Below are 26,394 nucleotides of genomic sequence, written 5' to 3' on the forward strand. Positions count from 1 at the left end.
ATGGGTTACACGTAGGACAGAAGGAAATGTAACAAAGGCCTGCATTTTCAAAGGAGGATAATTACAGGAGAATAATAGTTGTGAGAAATTGGGGTGTTAATTTTAAAAGACAACATGCCCAAACTAAATGAATGCTGAAATCATAAGAGTAACAAAGAAGAGATCCAGAAGCATGATTAGCTATACTGTAGAAGAACTGTGGCAGGGGGAAAAAAAATGTATTTCTCAAGAATATGATGAGTTTTGGAACAAGTAACCCAAAACAAGAAACCCACAGTTCGACTTAGGGACAAACTGTGTGTTTCATGCAGTCAAAGGTAAGAAAGCCCCAAAGGCCCACTTCTGTGCTAAAAAGTGACACCAGGGGCATCTCTACACCCAGCCTAAAATCCTGCATTTAAAATCGGGCTTTCTGCTTCTGTTTTAAATGGAGGATCACGACTCCCTCTTTCACCCACTTCCTTTCCCCCCTCCCCTTTCCCCTCCTTCTCCCCGTATCTGAGTCTTCCATTATCTTTCATTGATCTCTCTCCTCTTCTTGCCGCTTTTCCTCCTTTCACGGAGGAAACTTGAGCAGAACACAACGGGGTAATTTGATAGCTCATTATCTGTGATCTATTTAAAAACGGAACAAAGGGCATTTAGTGCAGGAGATGCCTTGGATAATCACGGCGTCATGTAAAGAGCCTGCAAACTTCTGTGAAGGAGCAATCTCAATCACAGGATAAAAGCTCCATGGGAAGAAAGTCCAGGAAGGGTGCTTATCAGAGAAAAAGTCATGGGATGCTTAACCCTCATTCTGCCCTCTGCTTTTCAGCTGGAACTTCCCTCCTCATCTAATTTTTCCCTTACAGGATTAAGGGAATGCTGCAGCAGAAAAGCAACAAGCCAGGAAAGTATTAAGCATCCACACAGCTTCACCATTACTGTGTGTAATCTGTATTTTGGCTATGCACTCACAACACCAGAAGTCTGTTTATTACTCTGGATAACACGAACATTTTCTTTGTTTTTAATACAGGTCTTCCAGTAGTAGCAAAAGCCTAACATTTGTGATTTCTTTGTACTGTATCTAAGTGCAATGTCACTCTCCAAATTTCATTCACAGAGCAAAATGACTGCAACGTTCAAGTTGCAATAGGATAGGTCATGGTAGGGTTTCCGCACACTCAGTGGTGGTTTCACATAAAAACAGGCTCTTGTGACAGTGAGGAGAAGGTCCCAACAATTTTTCACTTTCCCGCTCAAAGCAGAAAATTGGGGACATGTCTGCCTGCCCACAAAGTGCCTATAGGAGCAAGACAGAAATACAGCCAAGACAGAAAAACTCACAGGAAAGTGGGAACAAGTAACACAGATATCATTTTGGTGGCCAAGTCATTCAAAAGTGTGGGACACAAAAGCTAGAAATATTTATAGTCAGGAAAATAAGTATTATCAACCATTTAACTCTGTTTTAGGTTCAAAATTATATTGTTCATCCCTATAGTACTCCTGCAAGGTAAATTGCTGCTATTCCCATTTTACAGATTGGGGAAACCGAGGCTGAGAGAATGTGACATATACAAGCAATACAGTGCAGAGAAAGCTAAGCATGAACTTGAACCCAGAGCTCAGGGACTAGCACCATCCATTAGTCCAAATATATCTGTGAACACGAAACCCTAAGGAAGGGTTTTGAAGCCAGGCTGTATATTAATAACACTCATGCAGCCTAACAAATGTTCTAGGGAAAGAAGGATTTTCTTAACATTTCTAGAGACTACCCCCAAAAAATTAAGCTGCCAAGCAATGCTGGAAAACTCAGGTCTTATGCAGAAGATGGCAGCCCAGAACCCTTCACGCAACCAGACATAGAGATCAGAACTCCCTCCCAAGGAATACATTCAACAGCAAAAGGCCGTTCTCCTCTTGAATAAGGAACAGATTTTTGCCATGTGAGATATAAGAGAATATTTACTGTACGTTTTCTCATGTCTGCCACGCTTTGGGAAACCAACCCCCAAAGAACTTTTTCCAGTGGGATCACACTGCCCTCTGTTGCCCTTGCCGTTCTTCCACAGCTACTCATTTCTCTATCTTTAAGATAATATCGAAAGCTCTGTCTGTAGCGTTTGGTCCTTGATGCCGATTTCTCACGCACAAGTTGCCATTTCAGGACAGATTCCTTGAGTGAGGAGCATACATGGAATAGAATCATAGAGCTGAAGGGGCCGCGTAGGTCATGCAGGACATCGGGAGCTAGAAAATCCCCAGCAGATGGCCAGCCTCTTCTTAAAGATCCCTAGCAAGGGAGAGTAAGGGAGCTGCTTCTCTAGGTAATTGGTTCCAGTGCTGAACTGTTCTTACGGCCAAGATGTTTCTCTTAACGTTCACCCTCCTGCAACTTAAGCCTGTTAGATCCAGTCCTGCCCCCGGGGCTGCAGTTTACATGTATAAACTCCCCCTAAGGCTGTGATCTCACACACACTTCCTTGGGATTAAATTCATTGGAATCAGTGAGGGTTATTTCCAACTAACTATGGGCAGAAAGGCGTTACATGACTCAAACCCAGATAGACGTGTAAGCTTTTTACAACTGTGTGTGGACTGTGTTCTTTTGAATACATATTTCCTAATGAATAGTTTCCTGAATCTCAAACAAGCAGCTGTGGTCTATCTTTGAAATACTAGTTGGCAAATTTAGGGCTGCACCAAATAGTTTACACTTTCTATCTTCGCACCAAATGTTGCATTGAGAGATGCCAGAATTTTCCCTAAAAAAACAATTTGTGTGACTATTCAACTTTTGGTGTCATTTGCCAGCTAATATTGCCCTTGCCAGCTAATATTATTTGTCATCATTGTTTCCCCTATTTACTAATACTGTGCTATTTTACCCTAATTATTTCTTCTTTCTCCTTCCTGAATCAGTCACGATTATCAGCCTTCCTCATTTCTGGATCAACTAGTGATCCCAGAGAATCAGAGATCATGTGGTGAATGGGATGACAACACAATGCTGCATATCACTGTCAATTATGTCAATTAAAAGTGAGGGTAATGCTTCCTTGATTAATCACAGGCATAATCCTAGTCAATCAGGGATCACACTGTGATAACACAGTGATGAAAGGGTGACCTCGCTACACTGTGTAGCCAATCAGATTTGTCTTCATGATGTCATCCCTGAGAGCAATTGAAGAAAATCCTTAGAGATAAGAGAGGCAATGAAAGATTATAAATGAACAGGCAAATGTTTCTGCAAGCAGTATTAAAACGTGTTTCAAAACTGAGTAGCTTCAGCTCAACCTGAGTAAACTATTTTTTTAAATCATGTCATGTTATCAATCTTGTGTCACCGGTCCTGTGTGATCTGCATGACAACCAATACTTTGATCCAACAGCCCGTGACACTAATGTATCAACCAATGAAAAGAGAGAAAATGGAGGTTCTGTTCTGCCAGGTACATTCTTAGGTCTGTCTAGGAGAAACAGACAAGGTCCACACATCACTCACAGTTAACCAACCATGGGTTGTTGGAAATGCAGTGGGAGTGAGCAGGCATGCTGCTTCCTATGTGCCTACCCACTTCCACTGCGATAAACAACCCAGGAATGCCCCGTCCCTGGGGTATTTGCGTGATGTCCAAACCCAGAACTCTGGGCTGTTGGGGGATGAAGTTCCAGGTTTGGACATCACACAAATAACCCAGGGACAGGGCATCCCTGGGTTGTTTATTGCAGCGGCAGAAGGCAGGTGCGCAGGAACCAGCACACACATCGGCTCCCACTGGTTCATTAACCTTGTGGTGTTGGCAACATGCAAGCTGGGTCTAAGAAACTGATGTTGCAAGCAATCAAACTGAGCATTTTATTTGGCAAATTCAAACCATAATTTCATTTGCCAAGAATGCCAAGCACTGTTCTGAATTTGGACATTTGGGATCAGACACATTTGACAAGTAGACACATTAACACATTGGGGGCCTGCAAGGAATTCTGAGAAGGATAAATGGACTCCTGAGCTTTGGGGCTAGCAAAATAGCCTCATGCAATAGAGGAATTGCCCTATAGCACTAACTGCTGGGGTGTGCGACTATCTGACTAGGAAGCTGCTCGCCTAGCCCTGAACCTGAGCTGTGTGGAGGCACCTCTGCCTGCCTGTGGTGTATAAGGCAGTTCAGGGAGCGGGGCTGAGGTCAGGGGATGTGCACCACACAGAATATATCCTCAGACCCTAATTTCACCCTTCCTTGCACAACACTTTAAGCTGTTAGGCATTCTGCCCACTAACTTTTCCTCTGGTCCTACTTAATCCACCTCCTCAGGACTCCTTTAGCTTCAAAGTGGTCAGAGCCCTTAAAAGTTCATCGCATCCTGGACTTGGGGAAGGGGGGATTAGAGGCAAGAGGCGCATGCCGCATACGGAACATCCGCCAACCCTAATCCCTCCCTCCTGGGTACCATATGCTGCTAGGGGCTTGATCAGGCCAATACCTGTGCACCCTCATGCCCCTTTTATTTCTTCCCCAGCCAACACTCCCAGCATGCCATGCCTCAGGGCATGGGAGGGAGGGTGTTATTTTGTTTCTTCCTTTTTAATTTTACACACCAATATTGTTCTGCATACCTGGGGAATCCCCTGAGTATACAGAAGCCACTACCTTGTCTGCAGGGAGCCCCGTCTCACTGCCCAGCTGATAGAACAAGTGGGGACCCACAAGAAATGTTTGCAGCCCACTGGATCATGGGAGATGACTTTGACCAAGTCAGACCAGGGTCCATCTAGCTCCGTATTGTCAACACTGACTGCCTCTCTGGGAGTCCTTTGGGTCTTTCCTAGCCCTACAGGTGCCAGGTGGAATAGTATTGCTCCTGTTTGGGACTCTAATCAGCCTGGAACAGGAGCTTTGCATGCATATGCAAGTATGGTGTAGTACTTAGAGCATTAGACTGTGACTCCGGAGACTTGGGTTCTAATCCTCCCTCAGCCATGGAGGTCACAGGGAGACTTTGGGCCAGTCACTGACTCTCAGCCTAACCTACCTCACAGGATTGTTGTGAGGATAAAATAGAGAGGAGGACAAAGATCAAGTAAGCTGCCTTGGGTTCCTTGGAGGAAAAAAGGTGGGATATAAAGGTAATAATAAATTAAAAATAAAAATAAATAAGGGAGGTTTACACAACACCCACACACACACACAGAGTACATTGAAAGGATGAAGTGAGGTGACAGGGCCGTGCAGACTTGCCCCATCCTCACCTCTTTGAACTGCAGCCATGCCCCCAGCCACCATCAAACACAGCCAAAATATGTCGCCTCATGTGGAGGAAGTCTACGCATGTACATCACTACATGTGACAGCCCTTTTCCATGACACGATATGCCTGGATAGCAGGGGATGTGACCATGGCACATGGTAGCAGGGATAGCTTTCATGTCTCCTCAACCCCCTCATGTGTTCTTTGAAAGCACTGGAGGACTCCCTATAGAAGGGGGGGAAGGTTTCAGGAGAGGAGTAAGGGGAAAAGGACACCCTCCTTTCTTACCTTCCTGAAGTCTTCTCCCGCTGTGTTATATAGTGTCCAACAGGGTGGGAACTCCCCAAAATAGGACACCAAGGATAAAAAATAATGATAATAATGGCGTAAATGTGAAAGATATTTATTGTAATCCAACACGTCTTGGACTCTAACGGTTCTTCACCAGGGAAATTCAGAACAAAGACATCTCCAGATCTGAATATTCTGCCCTTCAGCCACCTGTGCTGTATATTCAAATCTGAAAACGTCTTTGTTCTGAATTTCCCTGGTGAAGGATCATTATGCTCCAAAACGTGTTGGATTAGAATAATGTTTTCTCTCCCAGTTACCCTGTGTTTTGTTTTTTATTCTTGGTGTGCTATATCACGGTTCAGTTCAAAACAGCTATCCTTTTCCGGTGGAGGCTGGTGGCTCCTATGTCAGTGGGGCAGTGAATCCTCTCTGCGTTTCAGTCAGAGCCAGTCAGGACTATAAAGGAGGTATCCAAGGTACACCGCACCTTGGCTAGATCCTTTAGAGCTCTGACCGGTTCTGACTGAAGCCTGGATCAGATTCACCACTCATAGAATCATAGAATAGTAGGGCTGGAAGGGGCCTACAAGGCCATCGAGTCCAACCCCCTGCTCAATGCTCACTCCACTGACATCGGAGCCCCCAGGCTCCACTGGCTTTTTCTTCTCCATCGCCCAATACCCACTCTCGAGATCTCCCCACATGGGGAGGGGAGGGGGCTTTGACGCCACAGAGCGCATCCCTCATCCTCCAGGACAGTATGAGCTGTTCAGAGCTTGAGCAAGCCAATCCCCTCTCCTCCACACAATGAAGCCAGCCCTCAGTTGCCTCCCGCCTTGGCCTACAACTATATACAACGCTGCCGGCACAATCACTCCAGGAGCCACATTTCAAACATAAACCAATCCACCTCAAAGATATGTATGCTATCTAGACATCTGCACCACAACAACACGAGCGTTCTTCTCTTGAACGAAGACCATTTTCTCTCTTGGGATGTTATGTGATTTATAGATGCCAAAAAGGAGACTATAAGTGGGGGTGGGGGGAGTTCAACTGCCCACGACATTTCACGTTTCCTGGTAGCAAATCCTCCTCAGGTGGTTTTTGATGGGATTATTTGGTCATGATGCCTCCTCTTAGAAAGGCGATTAGCGGACAAAAGCAAAAAGGCAAAACAGAATGAGCATTTACCAGTCCCACATGTGCAATAAAAGTGAGACCACACCCTTCTTCAGTGAAGCAAAGAAAACAGCTTTAGTCACAGATATTCATGCATTAAAATACAGGTACAGTGTAGAATTCTATTTTTAAAAAAAGTTTGTTCGGTCCATTTCTTTGTGTTCTATAGCACTGGCAGGAGCAAGAGCAAACACGTGTTCTCCCAGCAATGGTGGAGATCGGGGGCGGGGGAGAAAGGAAGGGGAGGAGCAAAAGGAAGAAATCACAGGAAACCACTCTGTAGGCTGTAGAGAGGCTACAATGTGGCCTAAATTCCCATGAATTAACTGCAACACTGCCCCCTTCTGGTAACTTGCAGACAAGGCTGCAATATTCCCAACAGTTTTCCATACATCCTAGAGGGCAAAAGCATGCTGGGCTCTCAATTGTGTTTTGGAGGGGGTCAGCTGAGAGGCACAGGACCACCAAGTCCGATACTGGAAGAACTTATGATGATGCTTCAGATTAAGGCTGGACAAAACCAGCTCCCCACCCCCATTTTGTGGGCCCACTTGCCTCACAACGAGAGACATTCTGGTGATTTGGGATGAGGGATTTTTGTGGGCAGGCAAAACTTAACATCGCTTTTTAATCTGCCATTTTAAATTCCCCAGACTGCACCAGTCCTAGGTGCACAGGTAAGGAAATGGTCATCACCACACACACACACACAATTGCAGCCCCTCTGGAAAGACACCATTTTTCTCTAAAGGCTCCTCAAAATAGGGCGTTCTGGGAAATCTTAAATGGAGGTTGCTAGCCCAAGGGAGCAATGATGAGCTCTGATATGTTTTGCCCTTCCTGACAACCATGTTGCCACACCAAAATATGAGGGGTTGCCCCTCCTTTCATTGCTACCCCTCACCCCAAATTCAAGTTGAACCAAAGTGGGCCTTTCAAATGTCCAGCCGAGCTCCAGTTTATATATGGACAACCTGCAGGCTACATGCGGCACACAGCTGACCTCCCCGCTTCCCAGCTGATCTGCATCCCTGCTCTCCACGTGACTGATGCTGGAAACAGTTGAGGAAACACATACCTCAGCCATTCCCAGCACCAATCAGCAGGGGCAGGTAGGCGGGAGGGGTAATAGGATTGCAATATCCCTGCATGCAGAGAATTGGAGGAGGGGGAAGGTCTGTGGGGGGGGGCAGGCCCCGCCCTCTGCCAGGTCCAGCCACGGCCACTGCCAGCATGCAAGGGCCTGACCCACCACATGCGGGTCTCTGGGGCAAAAAGGTTGCCCCCGCCCCGCGCTCTGGTCAAGTTGGAGTAATGGCCATGTGCATTCTAGAGACCACTAATTCATACTGAAATCTGCAAGTCCTGGGTGGGATCCTAAACCCCTTTTACTAGGAAGTAAATCCACTGAACTCACTAAGGCATTAGGATTCAGCTATTTGTTTATTGGGTCCGTACCCCACCTTTCTTCCAAGAAAAACAGCACCCTGTTCAGCGTGTTGAGCAGCGTGCCTTGCAGAGCTATGTGGAAAAGGAAGTTTGGCTGATGCAGCTTCTCGTACCAGACTGAGAAAAATTTTATAGGGTGCAATCCTATTGGGATGGCCATCTGCCTCTGAACTCGGAGGCTCACAGCCATCCAATGCAGAATAGGAGGAGCGGTGGAGGCGATCTTCGCTTTCCCACTCCTCCCGCTCTGCATTTTAGTGAGACAGGCTGTTTTGCCCGTCTAGCTACAGCATGTCAGAGGGGCAAGGAAGGAGGCTGGGGGGGAGGGCTGGCGATACAGTGTAACCTGGCCTCTCCAGTCTCCTCCCCTCCTCACCCACCAGAACTCCCCCTTTATCCCCTCTCCAAGATTGCTTCTGTGACCTCAGTGAGGCGGCCAGTGCAGTTCTTTGCTCACTGACGGCGAGGGGGAGGGGCACTCGGATTCCTAGCTCCGAGGTCAGAGCACCATCTCTGACCTCGGATCCAGGTATCTGAAATACGCTATGCTGCGCCGTCCCACCCCCACCCCCCTGACACTGTCTAGGGGCCACAGGATTGCTCTCTTAGTGGCTGAAAATTCCTCTTCTACTCAAGGAGGTGTCGGCAGAGAATTGTCCTCCTTTGTAGCTGGCCACCCTACCATTTAGTGGTCATGCCGTCCGACTATATGGCTGCAGAGGTGAGGCTTCAGAATTAAACAGGGTTGCCAACTGACCAGAGAAAATGCAGCCTGGCCTGCTGTTGTGCTTTTCATTTGCAAAAGCCAGCAGTTAAATCTTTTCACAGTTTGAAGACGCAAAGGCCTTTTCTGTGGCAACAACCCATTTATAGAGCTCACTCTCTAAGGAGGTCAGCTTTGCCCCATATTTGCTGTCAAAACTGTTGTGTTTAGGCTGGCTTTTGAATGCCTTTATTCCGCTCTCTGGATGCTTTAAAGATGATCTGGCCAGTTTTTAATTTGAATGTTTGGATATGGGATTGTTTTTAAAGTTGTATATTGCTTTGAAGGCCCTTTTGGGCAAAAATGCATTTCATTAAAATTCTAATTAATTAATTAATTGATTAGATTAAATTACTGTCTGCTAATGCCTGTGCTGTTAAAGATACAGAAGTAAGGGTGGGTAAAAAGTTTGGCAACCATAGAATTAAGTCATGAAAGGAAGGATTCTCCTTTTTCTTCCAATATGCCTGAATAAGTCCAACCACTGAGACTGGGAAGGGGAGAGAGCTGTCCATCACCCATCAGGCCGTTTGGCAGAAGAAACACAAGAGGTAAATATTTGCCATCAGTGTTTAGTTTATGCTCCATTAATAGCAGGAAATTAAACAACTGGCACTTTCCAGAGACCTCCTGCTTTCTTCATTGTCCTGACAATATAAGGCTGCCTTGGCAACTGGCCAGTGGAAAATAGAATATATTGAAGATTTAAAACAAAGGCCACCAAAATGAAGCCAGACTTCAAGCCTTGGGTTTGTTTGCCCTCTTGGTTCCTGAGGGAGGTTCTGTGCCTTTAACAGCTCTATGTCAGGCAACCAGGACTGGCCCAAGTCATTTTGCTCCCTGAGGCTAACCCCTAGACCCTTCTCCATTCCACATCAAGACACAACCTGGACTGGCAGTTGAAACTTACTTCTCCAGTAGCGATGGAACAACTTTCTCCACGTCATCTGAGGACAACCACCTAGCTCAGGGGATGTAGGAGAGGTTGCATGCAGCTCTGCCTCCAACACCTGACCACTGTTCTCTGCCCTCCATCATCTGCTGCCAGAGGTGGTTGCCTCCCTTTGCCTAAGGGTAGGGCTGGCCCTGCTGTTCTGTCAGTGACAGGTGCTGGTCTTCTGGTTTGCTTCTCAGAACAGCCAGCTGACAAAAAGAAGTTGATGTGCCATTTCTTCCCTCTCCCCAATTCATTCTACCCCTCTCCTCATGTTCCTTCCCCTGCTGAGAAGGATCCTGTATTGATGAAACCCCTAGTAGCAAGATTGGCTGAGCTGGTATAACGTCACTGAGAGAGTTGAGCAGGGAGCCAAGCAGACAGCTACTGAGAACAGGCAGACAGGAGAGATACACATGACGAGGAGCTTGAGAGCTGCGGAGGGCTCAGTTATGCATCCTGTTTGAAAATAAACCTCCGTTTCTTGGGCTGCAGGCTTCTAGGCCAACCTACATTTATATCCGGTGTCTCCCACTCTTTGGGGTCAATGGATACATTTGGAATTTTGAGAGTGTTGTGGGCACTCATACAAAATGGTCGTCACTGGGGGCTTGCCCATGCATAAAATGGCCACCATCGTGGGCAAGGCCAGTCACAAATCACAGAAAACAAATGGGTAAGACAGAAAAGAAAGCAACTTACCCAAGGCAGAGGCAGGGCTCTGAGCTTCTAAACACAAAGCTACTCTTTTGAACCAATTAAAGATGGTGCTGGAAGCGGTGAATCCACTCCAGGTTTCGCTCAGAACCAGTCAGAACTCTAAAGCAGTTATCTAAGATGCTCCTTTAAATACTCTTTAAATAAAGGGTTTTATTTAAAACCCATAAATAAAAATCAGGAGGGTCTGAGAGCCTGGTGGGCAACAAGAGAGGCATCCGCACGGGGACCGTGTTAGAGGCTCCAGATGCATAGAGTGTCGTCAGCTACAGAAAATGTTGAGTGGCAGCAGCAGGGCTGGCCCACATTTTGCTGCCTGAGGGAAAGGACTGTGTGCCCCCGCCCCATTCCACATACAGAAGCCGAGTGGACTGGCCGTTGAAATGTCCTTCAACACCGGCGGCAGGAGAGCATTTTCCGCTGTGCCTGAGGCAGCAGGCTAGCTTCGGGGGCCACAGCCTGCTGGCTGCTCCAACGCTTTGCCACTGCTCTGCACCCACCTCCCCCCAACATCTGCTGCCTGAGGCAGCTGCCTCCCTCTGCCTCATGGTAGGGCCAGCCCTGCAGGCAACCTTTCTACAGATGAAAGGTTCACTATCCAAACAGGGAAATGCTGCACCTGTTGAACTTCAGGCAGCTGTGAAAGGCAATGAACCTCCCTGGGAAGACACCCTCAGTGGGTCTCCTCCCTCAGTGAGGCTACCTTCTCACCACCGTGGTCACTTCACTCTAATCACACTATACCCTAACAATGAGTTGATGAGTTACCTTTATCGTGCAAAAAGGGCACCATTTCCCTTGATTCCTCAAACATGTGCAGATGCTGCCGTGGCACGCGCGCGCACACACACCCCCTCATTCCGCCAATGACTCAGAGGCTAATAACATCATGCTTTCATGGTCTGCGGTCATGTTACTTCTGCCATGAAGGTCCCTGTGAGTAAAGAGGGGATGTTTTTTGTAGGCCCTTCTTAGAGAAGATCCATATAAACGGAAACCCTTTGACTCGGGGGAAAGTTCACCTGTTGAGCTGAATCAGGGCTGGCATCAAAGGTAGGCATGGTTGGGCACCTGCCAAAGGTCCACACCCCAGCAGGGGCCCACTGACACACACACCCCAGTAGTTCCTCCTCTTCCCCATTACAACCTGCTTGTTCACCTGCCTCTCGCTCTGGCCCAGACAATGGAGGTGGTGAGGCGCAGCAGCAGCAGACGCCCCGGCTCCTTGCTCCTGGGCGCTCTGCCTGCCAAGCAAGGAGGTGACTGATGAGAAAGAGGGTGAGGAGCAATAGCAGCTCGTGACAATGGTGGTGAGAAGGCAGACTCACTGAAGGACAGAGGCAATGAGGTGTCTTGGCCAAGGCCTTCTGAAACCTGGAGGCAGCACTGAGCTGGATCTACATTTCTGAGGCCTGATCTCTCCACCTCAGCCTTCCCATCACAAGCTGAATATAAGCCAAAAATGTGATGTGGCTGCAAAAAAGGCCAATGCTATTTGAGGCTGCATTAATAGAAGCATAGCTTCCAAATCCCGGGAAATCCTAGTTCCCCTCTACTCAGCACTGGTTGAGCACTACTGGTTGAGCACTCTACTTCGCATCTGGAGTATTGTGTCCAGTTCTAGGCACCACATTTTAAGAAGGATGCAGACAAACTGGAGAGGGTTCGGAGGAGGGCAATGAAGATGATCAAGGGACTGGAAACAAAGCCCTATGAAGAGAGACTGAAAGAACTGGGCATGTTTAGCCTTGAGAAGAGAAGACTGAGGAGAGATAGGATAGCACTCTTCAAGTTCTTGAAAGATTGTCACAGAGAGGAAGGCCAGGATCTCTTCTCGATCATCCCCGAGTGCAGGACACGGAATAATGGGCTCAAGTGACAGGAAGCCAGATTCTGGCTGAACATCAGGAAAAACTTCCTGACTGTTAGAGCAATACAACAATGGAACCAATGACCTAGGGAGGTGGTGGGCTCTCCCACACTGGAGGCATTCAAGACGAGGCTGGGCAGCCATCTGTCAGGGATGCTCTGACTGGATTCCTGCACTGAGCAGGGGGTTGGACTCGATGGCCTTGTAGGGCCCTTCCAACCCTACAATTCTAAGATTCTATGATGGGTATTGCAGTCCAGCACATCTGGGAGGCACCAGGTTGGGGGAGGCTGCTTTAAATGATTTATATATTATTTGGAGAATGAAATGCCAAACTAGACAAGCCTCATCCGGAAGGCCTAGGAAGGCACCTGGCCTCAGATCCAGATGGATTTTGCTCCAGACCTGCCACTCACTGCAAAAGCACCGAGAGTCCACTGAGAACTTGTTGATGTGAGTGATGTCCTGTTTAACTGGCAGTGGCAGTTTGTGTCTACTTCCCATGCAAGCCCTGGGTTGCCTAACCCATTGGCCTATTATTATATACAGCAGAGCAGATGCAATCACTCCAGCAGCCATGTTTTAGATGCTGGGTGGCATAAACAGATCAGTCCTGTCGTGATGAGCCAATGAGCGGACCACAAAGATACGCATGCTTTTTAAACATCAGTGGCACTGCAAATGCTGCATCTGGAAATCATCAGGGTCGGAATGTCGGCGGATATACATCCACACAGTACAATTATTACTACCACACATGCAGTTATACCCTAGTTCATTAATCTGAAACCATCATAACCCACTAATATGAAGGTGCACAATCTGCTCAGCCCTGAGTGCTGCACATTATGCTGGTTCAGGGGAGTGGAACACACACGCACACACGCACAATCACACACATGTCCCAGCAATCCTAATCAAGATCTCTTTTTCCTCGCTGTTAGCGGCAACAGGGAAAGCGCAATCTGTAGGAGGATCTCCGGGGGAGGGAGTGGAGAGTGGTATAATCCATGGGAAAATCGGGGGGGGGGGGTCAGCAGCACCCAGGGGGCACAGGCAAGGCCTTGCGGGATGCAGGTTGAGCACACCTGCACTAACACCATGCCAAAACAGATTAGAACCCAACTACACTCTGTCTATAAGCACCCATTTCTTATTTATTTATTGCATTTAATATCCCGCCTTTTTTCCTCCAAGGAACCCAAGGCAGTGTACATAACCCTCCTCATTTAATCCTCACAACAACCCTGCGAGGTAGGTTGGGCTGAGAGTCTGTGACTGTCCCAAAGTCACCCAGTGAGCTTCCATGGCCGAGTGGGGCCTAGAACCTGCATCTCCCAGTTTCCAGCCCAACACTCTTGCCACTGCACCACACTGGCTCTCATTGATTGAGTAGGATGGGATTTGTTTTACCATGTAAGAAGAGTGCTCCCTCAGCAGTCGGGGGACATCTTTTGCTTGCAAAATGTCCCTAGGCCTCTCCAGTTAAACAAAGATCAGACAACTGGGGAGTCATTGGGTGCATTTGCACAACACGCTAAACCACAATGGGTGATGATGGGTAACAACTGAATTGCACCAATTTAACTTTTTTTCTTCATTATTATTGTTGTTGTTGTTGTTGTTTATTACATGTCTATATTGGTCCATAGCTGAAGCTCTCTGAGCGGTTTACAAAAGTTAAAACATTAAAATGCAATATACGAAGTTTAAAAGCCATTTACATAAAAGCACACAGACAATGTATACAAACAAAATACAGTCTGGGCCAGAAATATTGGAACAAGGATAACTGTTTTGGCAGTTGGCCTCTGTACACCACCACATTGAAGTTGAAAGGAAACACACCCAGATGAGAGCGAAGTCAGGACTTTCAGCTATAATTCAAGGGGTGTGACAAAAGTGGGGCACTAACCATCCAGGAAGGACAGCCAGTGGCATACACACACACCCATCGTTGGTGTAATGGAACGAATGGCTGACAAGCAGCTGCATGGCCAGGTGTGGCCTGTTTCCTGGGCACCCCATGACCAATCAAGCAGATAAAAGGCCTGGAGGTGGTTCTGAGTGTTACGTTTGCATTTGGTAGCTGTTCACTGGAACTCCCAACATGAGGTCCAAACAGGTGTCCATGCGAGTGAAGAAGGCCATCATTAGGCTGAGGAAACAAAATAAACCCATCAGAGAGATAGCAAAAACAGTGGGAGTGGCCAATACAACAGTTTGGAACATCCTGAAAAAGAAGGAATTAACTGGCAAGCTCAGCAACAGCAAAAGGCCTGGAAGACCATGGAAGACAGCTAAAGTGGATGACCACAGAATTCTGCCCATGGTGAAGAGGAACCCTTTCACAACATCTAGCCAGGTCAAGAACGCCCTTGCAGAGGTAGGCATGTCATTGTCAACATCTACAATCAAGAGACGGCTTTATGAATGTAAATATAGAGGCTTCACAACAAGGTGCAAACCACTAGTAACGCTCAAGAACCGAAAGGCCAGATTAGCCTTTGCTAGCAAACACCTAAAAAGGCCTGCCCAGTTATGGAATAAGATTTTTTGGACTGATGAAACCAAGATTAACTTGTACCAGAATGATGGGAAGAGAAAAGTATGGAGAAGGAAAGGAACAGCTCATGATCCAAAGCATACCACATCATCTGTCAAACATGGTGGAGGCAGTGTTATGGCATGGGCATGTATGGCTGCCAATGGAGCTGCGTCACTAGTGTTTATTGATGACCTGACTGCTGATCAAAGCAGCAGGATGAATTCTGAAGTGTACGGGGCTATACTTTCTGCTCAGATTCAGCCGAATGCTGCCCAACTGATAGGATGCTGCTTCATATTGCAGATGGATAATGACCCAAAACATACAGCAAAAGCTACCCCAGAGTTTCTCAAGGCAAAGAAGTGGGATGTTCTTCACTGGCCAAGTCAGTCACCTGATCTCAACCCAATAGAGCATGCTTTTCGCTTACTGAAGACAAGACTGAAGGCAGAAAGACCCACAAACAAGCAGGAGCTGAAGGCAGCTGCAGTGAAGGCCTGGCAAAGCATCTCGAGGGAGGAAACTCAGCATTTGGTCATGTCCATGGGTTCCAGACTTCAGGCAGTCCTTGACTGCAAAGGATTTTCATCCAGGTATTAAAGGGCGATCCTCAAGTTTGAAATGATGTTGGTTTGTTCCATTACTTATGAGCCACCAACGATGGGTGTGTGTATATGCCACTGGCTGTCCTTCCTGAATGGTTAGTGCCCCACTTTTGTCAAACCCCTTGAATTACAGCTGAAAGTCCTGACTTCACTCCTCATCATGTACTGCCAAATGCCTGGGAAAAGAGAGAGGTCTTAACCTGGGGCAGAAAAGATAACAATGTTGGCACCAGGCGGACCTCATCAGGGAGCTCATTCCACAGATGGGGGGCCTCCACTGAGAAGGCCCTCTCCCTCATTGCTGCCTTCTGAGCTTCCCTTGGAGGAGGCACTTGGAGGAGGACCTTAGATGCTGTAGCATATGGGAAGGTTCATTTTGGGAGATGGGTGCCATCAGATATTGCAGTCCCAAGCTGTGTAGGGCTTTATAGGTTAAATCAGCACCTTCCTCGCTCATCCTCCTTATCAGCTGCCATTTTAACACAAGATGGGGGCTCTTGTTTTTCATAAGTCTGTTGCTGCAGAAATAGCCCTTTGGGGCCACCATTGTGCATACCAATAGACTTACAAAAAACAAGAGCACCCATCCTGCATTAAAACAGTAGCCTCAAAGGAGAACAGACGGAGGAAAGATGCATGCGAGCCAAGTCCAGATGCAAGCGGAAGGGTTGCTGAGCCCCCCAGGGGCCGGGCGAGTGGCAGCGGCCAAGTGCCGATGCAGTGGCGTCCGTCCATCCCTAATGCAGACAATACAAAGCTAGATGAATGGTTGATGTGTTTCAGTATAAGGCAGCTTCCCTTTATGCCCTCATAAAATCCTTACGGCTACCATGGGAAGGATCCAAGAGTCTCCAGCCGCTAGCATTATTTATGTTGCACTGGTAGACACCAACACTTGTGCAATGTCAATAGTACTTGCTGGTGCTACAGGAAACGCATCACGCTAGCAAGCGCTCTTGATGGTGTGCAGGCATTGGTTTCCATTAGCACAATGTAAACAGCGCTGGCAGCTGGACACCATTGGTTCCTTCCCTATGCTTGTGTGACACACATCCATAGTCTCCTGTGACCTCCATGCCCCCTGGTTTGGAGATTAATCTGGATGTGAGGCTGTAAATTTAAACAGTGTTAAAGTCGTCTAAACAGTTTACAGAAAGTGGAAATACAAAGGAGAACGAAAGTACAAACTGATCTCTTCTGAAGTATCCCACGTGGATCCCAATCTATGCTCTTTGCCTGCCATTGAGGTAATGACTGCTGGGCTCAAATCAGCTGCTAGGTGTGCAGGGACACCCCTGTCCTTAGCACGGGGGAGCTGGCAATGTAGGCCCTCCACTATATGGAACACAGAATGTTAGTTGACAGAACTCTATACAAGAGATGTGTCACCATCTTTTCTAGTGCTCCCATGCGATGTAAACCTTTGTGGCAGGTAAAGTTTCTTCTCCTCCTTGAGATGCAATAATAGAACAGCTTCACCTGATGCTGAATTTCTGCACAAGCAAGCAGTTGTGGATTTATTTATTTTTTAACAAGAAATTATTATTGTCATTATTTTTGCAAATATTATATCAGATGGATAGATTTTCATTTAAAATATTCATGCCCCACCTGTCAATATCATTGATGCAATTAGGTAATTTTAAACTCCTAGAGTTAATGGTCTTCTGAGAGGCTGCCTCCAGATAGTTTGGAGTTACTTCAAGATGTGGCTGGCCAGCCCTGCTGCGGTTACAGGCCCTCCTTACTCTGCTGTGTGGAGCCCCAGAGTTCTGCCCCAAAGTCCTTCCCTAGTAGCATCACTGTTCAGTGCAGACTGTCAACGTGCCCAGACAACAATCTTAGTTTCTCCACTTTTCCCACTCCACTTTTTCATAAACGAACCCCCGTCCCCCTCAAAGGTTATCTGAGATAATGGGAATTTCTACATAAAATTGAGATAATGGGAATTTCTACATGAAATTATTTTATCCTGCACCTTTATCGGGGCTTCTGCTTCTTTGTGGGATTAAGATCAGCTCCTTTACACATGCTTTTTTTCTGGGGGGTTTCTTTCTCTGCCTTTCTATCTGTTTCATTATACAGCCACTAGATGGTGCTGTGGTATAGCAAAATTGCACAATTACAAGCTGTAAATATAATGCCATTCTGGAAAATACTGCACTTTCCTCAATCTGAAAAAACCCAACAATAATGGTTGCAAAGCACAGGAGAGGCCATGGAGGATGACAGTGTCATGTAAAGGACCCACAAACTACCATGAGTGAGCAATCACAAGTGCACAATAAAAGCCTTGTGTAGAAAGGTTCAATATACAGAGTCTTGTTTGTGAGAAGGATAAAAGGTAAAATTCTGGCAAATCATATCCACTTTTGCTGATATGACTAGGGATGGAAGAACCAGCAATTTTCCCACTCCTTGAAGCTCTCCTTTTCCCATCCAGATGTTCATTTCACCTCATTGTCAATCACGAACATGAGCAGGGGGGAGGGGGAATGTGCACATTTTCAAAGAGGAAAAATGTGTGGTTCCTTCTCCCCGCATTCATTAAAGCATGAAAATGTGTCCTCCTTGGGAAATGTGCATTTTAAAGTGTGCATTTTCCAGAAAGGACGCATTTTGTGAATGTGATGGCAAGCTCGAGAATGTGCGAGCTTTTTCCAAAAACCGCATTCGTGGTTGCACGCAGGGCATTTTCGTCAGTTTCTCAACTGTGAACGAAATCCTCATACATCCCTCGATGTGGCACTGAAATGGTAGGAGAATGTGTGTTGCTGCCCTCTGCTGAGAAGAACTGGAACTGCTTCTCTTTGTGCCATGAATTTGCTTGGAGGACATAGGACCGTGCTTAATCCCGAGCCCAACGAATTGGCCCACCAAGCCTAGCGTTGTCTCCTCTGACAGGCAGAGGCTGTCCAGGAATTGTCCAGGATCCCACCCATCCCTGCTACCAGGTGCTTGTGCAAAGGTTCATTGCAGCTGCTACCAGGCCTAGAGCATAAGACCCCACAGAAGACAAAGCGATGGGGGGGGGGGGCCTGTGGCTTGCTGTTGCAGGATCATAAAATATAGGCTGTTCACAGTGGTGCCATCAGAGAAGGAACTTGGGGCAGATGTCCACGGCCCCACGCAGCGGAACCAGCCAGAAGAAGCCCGATCGCAACACAACTGGTTTTAATCCACAGTACCATCTAAAACTCAGGCCCTTGCAAGACGATTAAGTCCAAAATTACCTAACTGCACTGCTGTGTTCAGACATTAAGGGCGCAATCCTATGCATGTTTAGACAGAGAGAAGGCCTACAACTCCCAGCATTCCCCAGCCAGCCTTGCTGGGAGTTGTAGGCCTTTTCTCTGTCTAAACATGCATAGGATTGCACCCTGAGTGACTGCTTTTGCTCTATCATTGCAGCTCCTCTCACAGAGAGCGGCTGCAGACCCTTCACTAGGGGGTTCCACTCAATATCCGTTATATATTGGAAGGAGACATGAGGGGGTCACGGATCATGCTGCATCATTCTGCCCCACCACTACCATGCGCTCCACCCACACCAGTAGTGGCCAGGACCACAGTACATGACGGACCGCCTCTCCCAGCATGAACTGACCCATACACTACACTCTGCACCAAGGACCTCCACCGGGAGCCTCCTCCAAGGGAGGCCCAGAGGGCAGCAGCAAGGGAGAGGGCCTTCTCAGTGGTGGCCCCCCATTTCTGGAATGATCTCCCTGACGACATTGCCAACATTGTCAACTTTTCAGCGCCAGGTTAAAACTGCCCTCTTCTCTCAGGCATTTGGCGGCATATAAGGCATCTCTTTCATTGCCTCTGGCTGATTGTTTTAAATTGTTTCAGATATATGTCGTCGTTGTGTGTGCTGTCTGTTTTATGGCCTTAGTGAATGGTCCTATACTTTATATAATGCATTTTAATGGTTTTTAATTTTTGTGAATAGCCCAGGGAGCTTCAGCTATGGGGCGGTATAGAAATATAAATAAATGAATGAAAAATGAATGAATGAATGAATGCATTTAGCGGCTGTGTGAAAGGGACCTATGCAAAGTGTATAGATGTACAGGCAGGTACAGAGGTGCCGTTCATGTGCGGGAGCTCAATGTCTGTACTATGGACATACGAGAAATTCATTTCCATGCAGTTCTGACCAGAATTCACCCAATTCGCACCTCCCAGAACCAAATACAGACCTCTATGTGGTCTGCAGATGAAATCCATATATTTCCGAACTTGCGATGTGGTTCACGCTGCAAAAACAATTGCTTTCAAAAAATACATACGTTTGAAAAACCTGCATGAAAACATTTCAAAAATGCATACAAACGCTCTCTAATCAGAGGGCCAGTGTGGTGTAGTGAGTGTTGGACTGGGCATTAGAGTACTGGATTGGGACCAGGGAGTCCGAGATTCAAGTCCCCACTCAGCCACGAAGCTCACTGGGTGATTCTGGGCCAGTCACTGACTCTCAGCCTAAACTACATCACAGGGACAGGAGAAGAGGAAGATCATGTATGCCGCCTTGGGCTCCTCGGAGGAAAGGCAGGTTGTAAATGCAACAAATAAATAAGTAAATGGGAAAGAAACGCTCACATCTAAAAAATGTGCACAGCTGACGTCTACGTTTGGAAACAGCGCATGAAAACAGGGACACATTTTCATTCCAAATGAAAAAAACAAAGCTCACAATCTGATGCGGACATGAGTCAGAAGGCGCTTTGAGATGGAAAACAGAGAACCTCAGCAAGCTCGGGTTTTGCTGATTCTCTCAGCTTCGCTGCATACATCTGTAAGCCCTGTAAGCCTTTCACTATCTCAGCTGTCTGGGGATTATGGGAGTTGTAGTCCAATGCATCTGGAAGGCACCAGGTAGGGGCAGGCTGGTCTGTCTGCATGCCCTTCTTCCTGTGCCCCTTCATTTTTCTAAGGCCCTTTGTCTATTTTATTCGGAGCGCTACCGAGGCAGTGTACATTTGGTTGATCCTTCCAGTTCAGAACCTCACATACACGTGCACAGCTGGTGCAGTGTGGAGAAATTTGCGCCGCTGTGATGTTCTCTACTGGGTCACTAGATGGCGCCCACAGAACGAACTGCTGGATCGTTCCCAGGGTACCGGCTCAGCCATCAGCCCTCTCCAGCACTCCTCCATCCACCCTGGTGGATTTTTGCTGGGTCATGTAAACAGCCTTGCTCCTTGAAACATGTTCTTCTTAGCATCTTGCGTAACCAAAGCTCCTCCGGTTATCATCTTCTGGCAAACCTCCAGAATCTTCTCTCAGTAGGTACAAGTAATGTGTTCTTATTTAGTGCTGACCTCACAGTATCGCTAAAAGCTTATCTCGGGCCTCTGACGTCCTCTGTGAATCTTCCATATGGGATGAGTTGTGTTTAATTGTATTACTGTGTTCAGGGAAAGGGGTGCAATAGCGACCCTCTTGGCTGCCATGAGCAAATTTGGGCCACAGTTTACAGCAAAAATAATTTGGGAACAGAGACCAGGATCCTCACGCGAATTCAAAATATTTTCATGCAAATATTGAATGCTCCAAATCTAGATTTTAAAAGTGGGTTTGAGGTCTTCTAAATGATATTCATCTTTTGTTAATTTGGCCTCTTGCTTCCCTCCTTCCCCTTTATTGCTTCTCCCACTGTTGGAATTCGGAGCGTATGCTCCTTGGGGCAGATTCTTTCTGCTGCTTCTCCTTTACGTTGCTCCATAAAGTGGCATGTACAGCAAAGGCATGATCTAAATCAACCTTCTCCAACCTGGTGGTGCCAGGCCAGGTGGAAGTGAGCTGGGGGAACATGGGTGGGAGGGTGCTGTTGCATTCGTGTCTTGCTTGTGGGTTTCCGTAGGCAGCTGGTCAGCCACTGTGTGAACAGAATGCTGGACTAGATGGACCCTTGGTCTGATCCAGCAGGGCTCTTCTTATGTTCTTATGAACCATGCACAGGTACAGGGACCAAGTCTTGCAGAATTCACTGCTAGCTTGTCTCTAAGCACACTTGCTCAAACGTTATCTCCCTTGAAATCAATAGGACTAAATATGTGTTAATGTAAGCATATTCTCTTTCAGAAATACAACATGTATTTCCACCACCACATAGAATCATAGAATAGTAGGGTGGGAAAGGGCCTACAAGGCCATCAAGTGCAACCCCCTGCTCAATGCAGGAATCCAAATCAGAGCATCCCTGGCAGATGGCTGTCCGGCCTCGTCTTGAATGCCTCCAGTGTGGGAGAGCCCACCACCTCCCTAGGTCATTGGATCCATTGTCGTATTGCTCTAACAGTCAGGAATTTTTTCCTGATGTTCAGCCGGAATCTGGCTTCCTGTCACTTGAGCCCATTATTCCGTGTCCTACACTCTGGGATAATCGAGAAGAGATCCTGGCCTTCCTCTCTGTGAAAACCTTTCCAGTACTTGAAGAGCGCTATCATATCCCCTCATGGATCACTGCCTTGTTGTGGCGAAGGGGCTTGCGTAACTCAGTGAAGCCATAAGCTATGCCGTGCAGGGCCACCCAAGACGGACAGGTCATGGCAGAGGGTTCTGACAAAATGTGGTCCACTGGAGAAGGAAATGGCAACCCACTTCAGTATTCTTGCCAAGAAAACCCCATGGAACGTATCACAAGGCTAAAAGATATGACGCCGGAAGATGAGCCCCTCAGGTCGGAAGGTGTCCAATATGCTACTGGGGAAGAGCAGAGGGTATTTCCAAGTAGCGCCAGAAAGAGTGAAGCGGCTGGGCCAAACCCGAAAGGACACTCAGCTGTGGATGTGTCTGGCGGTGAAAAGAAAATCCGATGCTGTAAAGAACAATATTGTTTAGGAACCTGGAATGTCAGATCAATGAATCAAGGTAAGCTGGAGGTGGTCAAACATGAGATGGCAAGATTGAACATCGACATCTTGGGAATCAGCGAACTGAAATGGACAGGCATGGGCGAATTTAATTCAGGTGACCATCATATCTACTATTGTGGGCAAGAATCCATTAGAAGAAATGGAGTAGCACTCATAGTCAACAAAAGGGTGGGAAAAGCAGTACTGGGGTACAATCTTAAAAATGATAGAATGATCTCAGTACGAATCCAAGGCAAACCATTCAACATCACAGTAATTCAAGTCTATGCCCCAACCACTGAGGCCGAAGAAGCTGAGGTTGATCGGTTCTATGAAGACCTACAACACCTTCTAGAACTAACACCAAAAAAAGATGTCCTCTTCATCATAGGGGATTGGAATGCTAAAGTAGGAAGTCAAGAAATCACCGGGATAACAGGCAGGCATGGCCTTGGTGTACAAAATGAAGCAGGACAAAAGCTAATAGAGTTTTGCCAAGAGAACATGCTGATCATAGCAAACACTCTTTTCCAACAGCACAAGAGGCGACTCTACACATGGACGTCACCAGATGGTCAATATCGAAATCAGATTGATTATGTCCTTTGCAGCCAAAGATGGAGAAGCTCCATACAGTCAGTAAAAACAAGACCTGGAGCTGACTGTGGCTCAGATCATGAGCTGCTTCTTGCAAAATTTCGGCTTAAATTGAAGAACATCGGGAAAACCACTAAACCGTTCAGGTATGACCTAAATCATATCCCTTCTGAATATACAGTGGAGGTGAGGAATAGATTTCAGGGATTAGACCTGATAGACAGAGTGCCTGAGGAACTATGGACGGAGGTCCGTAACATTGTTCAGGAGGCAGCAACGAAATCCGTCCCAAAGAAAAAGAAATGCAAGAAAGCCAAGTGGCTGTCTGATGAGGCTTTACAAGTAGCTCACGAAAGAAGGGAAGCGAAAAGCAAGGGAGAAAGGGGAAGATATACCCAACTGAATGCAGAGTTCCAGAGAATAGCAAGGAGAGACAAGAAGGCCTTCTTCAATGAACAATGCAAAGAAATCGAGGAAAACAACAGAATGGGAAAGACTAGAGATCTCTTCAAGAAAATTGGAGATCTCAAGGGAACGTTTTGTGCAAAGACGGGCATGATAAAGGACAAAGAAGGCAGGGACCTAACAGAAGCAGATGAGATTAAGAAGAGGTGGCAAGAATACACAGAAGAACTATACAGGAAAGATCTGAATGTCCCTGATAGCCATGATAGTGCGGTCACTGAACTTGAGCCGGACATCCTCGAGAGTGAAGTCAAGTGGGCCTTAGGAAGCATTAGTAACAACAAAGCTAGCGGAGATGACAGTATTCCAGCCGAGCTATTTAAAATCCTAAAAGATGATGCTGTTAAAGTGCTGCATTCAATATGCCAACAAATCTGGAACACTCAACAGTGGCCACAAGACTGGAAAAGGTCAGTTTACATTCCAATTCCAAAGAAGGGCAACGCCAAAGAGTGTTCAAACTACCGCACCATTGCGCTCATTTCACATGCCAGCAAGGTGATGCTCAAAATCCTACAAGCTAGGCTTCAGCAGTATGTGAACCGAGAACTACCGGAAGTACAAGCTGGGTTTCGAAGAGGCAGAGGAACTAGAGATCAAATCGCCAACATTCGCTGCATCATGGAGAAAGCAAGAGAATTCCAGAAAAACGTCTATTTCTGCTTCATTGACTACGCTAAAGCCTTTGATTGTGTGGATCACAACAAACTGTGGCAAATTCTGAAAGTGATGGGAGTACCAGACCACCTTACCCGTCTCCTGAGAAACCTGTACGAGGGTCAAGAAGCAACAGTAAGAACCAGACATGGAACAACCGATTGGTTCAAAATTGGGAAAGGAGTACGACAAGGCTGCATATTGTCACCCTGCTTATTTAACTTATATGCAGAGTACATCATGAGAAATGCCGGGTTGGATGAATCAGAGGTCGGAATTAAGATTGCCGGGAGAATTATCAACAACCTCCGATATGCAGACGATACCACCCTAATGGCAGAAAGCGAAGAGGATCTCAAGAGCCTCTTGTTGAGGGTGAAAGAGGAGAGTGCAAAAGCTGGTTTGAAACTCAACATTAAAAAAACTAAGATCATGTCATCTGGCCCTATCACTTCCTGGCATATCGAAGGGGAAGAAATGGAAGCAGTGACAGATTTTACTTTCTTGGGCTCCAAGATCACCGCAGACGGTGACTGTAGCCATGAAATTAAAAGACGCTTGCTCCTGGGGAGGAAAGCTATGGCAAACCTAGAGAGCATAGTAAGAAGCAGAGACATCACCTTGCCGACAAAGGTCCGTCTAATCAAAGCTATGGTTTTCCCAGTAGTAATGTATGGCTGTGAGAGCTGGACTATAAGGAAGGCTGAGCGCCGAAGAATTGATGCTTTCGAACTGTGGTGCTGGAGAAGACTCTTACGAGTCCCCTGGACTGCAAGGAGGTCCAATCAGTCCATCCTAAAGGAAATCAACCCTGAGTGCTCATTGGAAGGACAGATAATGAAGCTGAAGCTCCAATATTTTGACCACCTAATGCGAAGAGAAAACTCCCTGGAAAAGACCCTGATGCTGGGAAAGACTGAAGGCAAAAGGAGAAGGGGATGGCAGAGGATGAGATGGCTAGATAGCATCACGGATGCAATGAATATGAACTTGAGCACGCTCCGGGAGAGAGCGCAGGACAGGAAGGCCTGGCGTGCTATGGTCCATGGGGTCACGAAGAGTCGGACACGACTGAACGACTGAACAACAACAAATCATATCCCCCCTCAATTTTCTCTTCTCAAAGCTAAACATGCCCAGTTCTTTCAGTCTCTCTTCATAGGGCTTTGATTCCAGTCCCCTGATCATCCTCATTGCCCTCCTCTGAACCCTCTCCAGTTTGTCTGCATCCTTCTTAAAGTGCAGTGCCCAGAACTGGACACAATACTCCAGATGAGGCCTAACCAGTGCTGAGTAGAGGGGAACTAGGACTTCCCGGGATTTGGAAGCTATGCTTCTATTAATGCAGCCCCAAATAGCATTTGCCTTTTTTGCAGCCACATCACATTGTTGGCTGATATCTGGCACCATATAAGTGTTCTGAGGAGTTCCAGGCATACAAAAGGGCAACAGGAGGCAAAATGGCAAAGTCATCTAACAGAAGGTGTGAGGGCTGGGGGGCTGATGGTGTCTAAATATGCATAAGACTGCACTCTAAATGCCTGTTGGAAGAAGGTCTTAACCTGGCATCTGAACATACGCAGTGACATATACAGCCAGGAGGATCTCCCTCAGAAGGGCGTTCCACAGACTGGGGCCACTGCAGTGAAGGCTCTTCCCTGCGAGCTGTCCATTGCACCACTGTGGGCAGCAGCACCCGCAGAAGAGCGTCTGAAGAGGTCTTAGCAATCAGGCAGGAACATCTGCCATGACAGTCCTTCTGCTGTCTGCAGGTTGGATATAAACAGCCCTTCTCCCCGCCTGGGAGCTGCATTTCCAGGTGAGGTTTTAGGTGAATTTAATGTATCACATCTAAACACCTTTCGCTGTAAATTCGTGGATGTGGCTCTGTCAAGGCAATGACAAGGAGAGTTTAAGTTCCCAGCTCCAGCGCCGTGGCTACGTGATCTCTGGGCATTAGGCAAGACGAAGGATTTGCTCCAAGGGCTGGGTGGAGTCTGGCTGGCATTCAAGCTAGCCCTGCCGGGGAGCTGTTCTGAACAGCCTCTTCCTTAATCCTCCAGAAGGCGAACAACTGGACAAGTCAGGCAGATGTAAACGGCTCTGCCTCTGGCTTCGCTAGCTTTTGGCTCGCCTTCCTTGAATTTGTGTCTGGATGGAACAGCAACAGGCCCCAGGTGGGGAGTATGCGTGGAAGGGCGAGCAG

Source organism: Heloderma suspectum, chromosome 4 (genome assembly GCF_057233095.1).
Source record: "Heloderma suspectum isolate Gila_16-S chromosome 4, 16-S_ref, whole genome shotgun sequence".
Classification (NCBI taxonomy): domain Eukaryota; kingdom Metazoa; phylum Chordata; class Lepidosauria; order Squamata; family Helodermatidae; genus Heloderma; species Heloderma suspectum.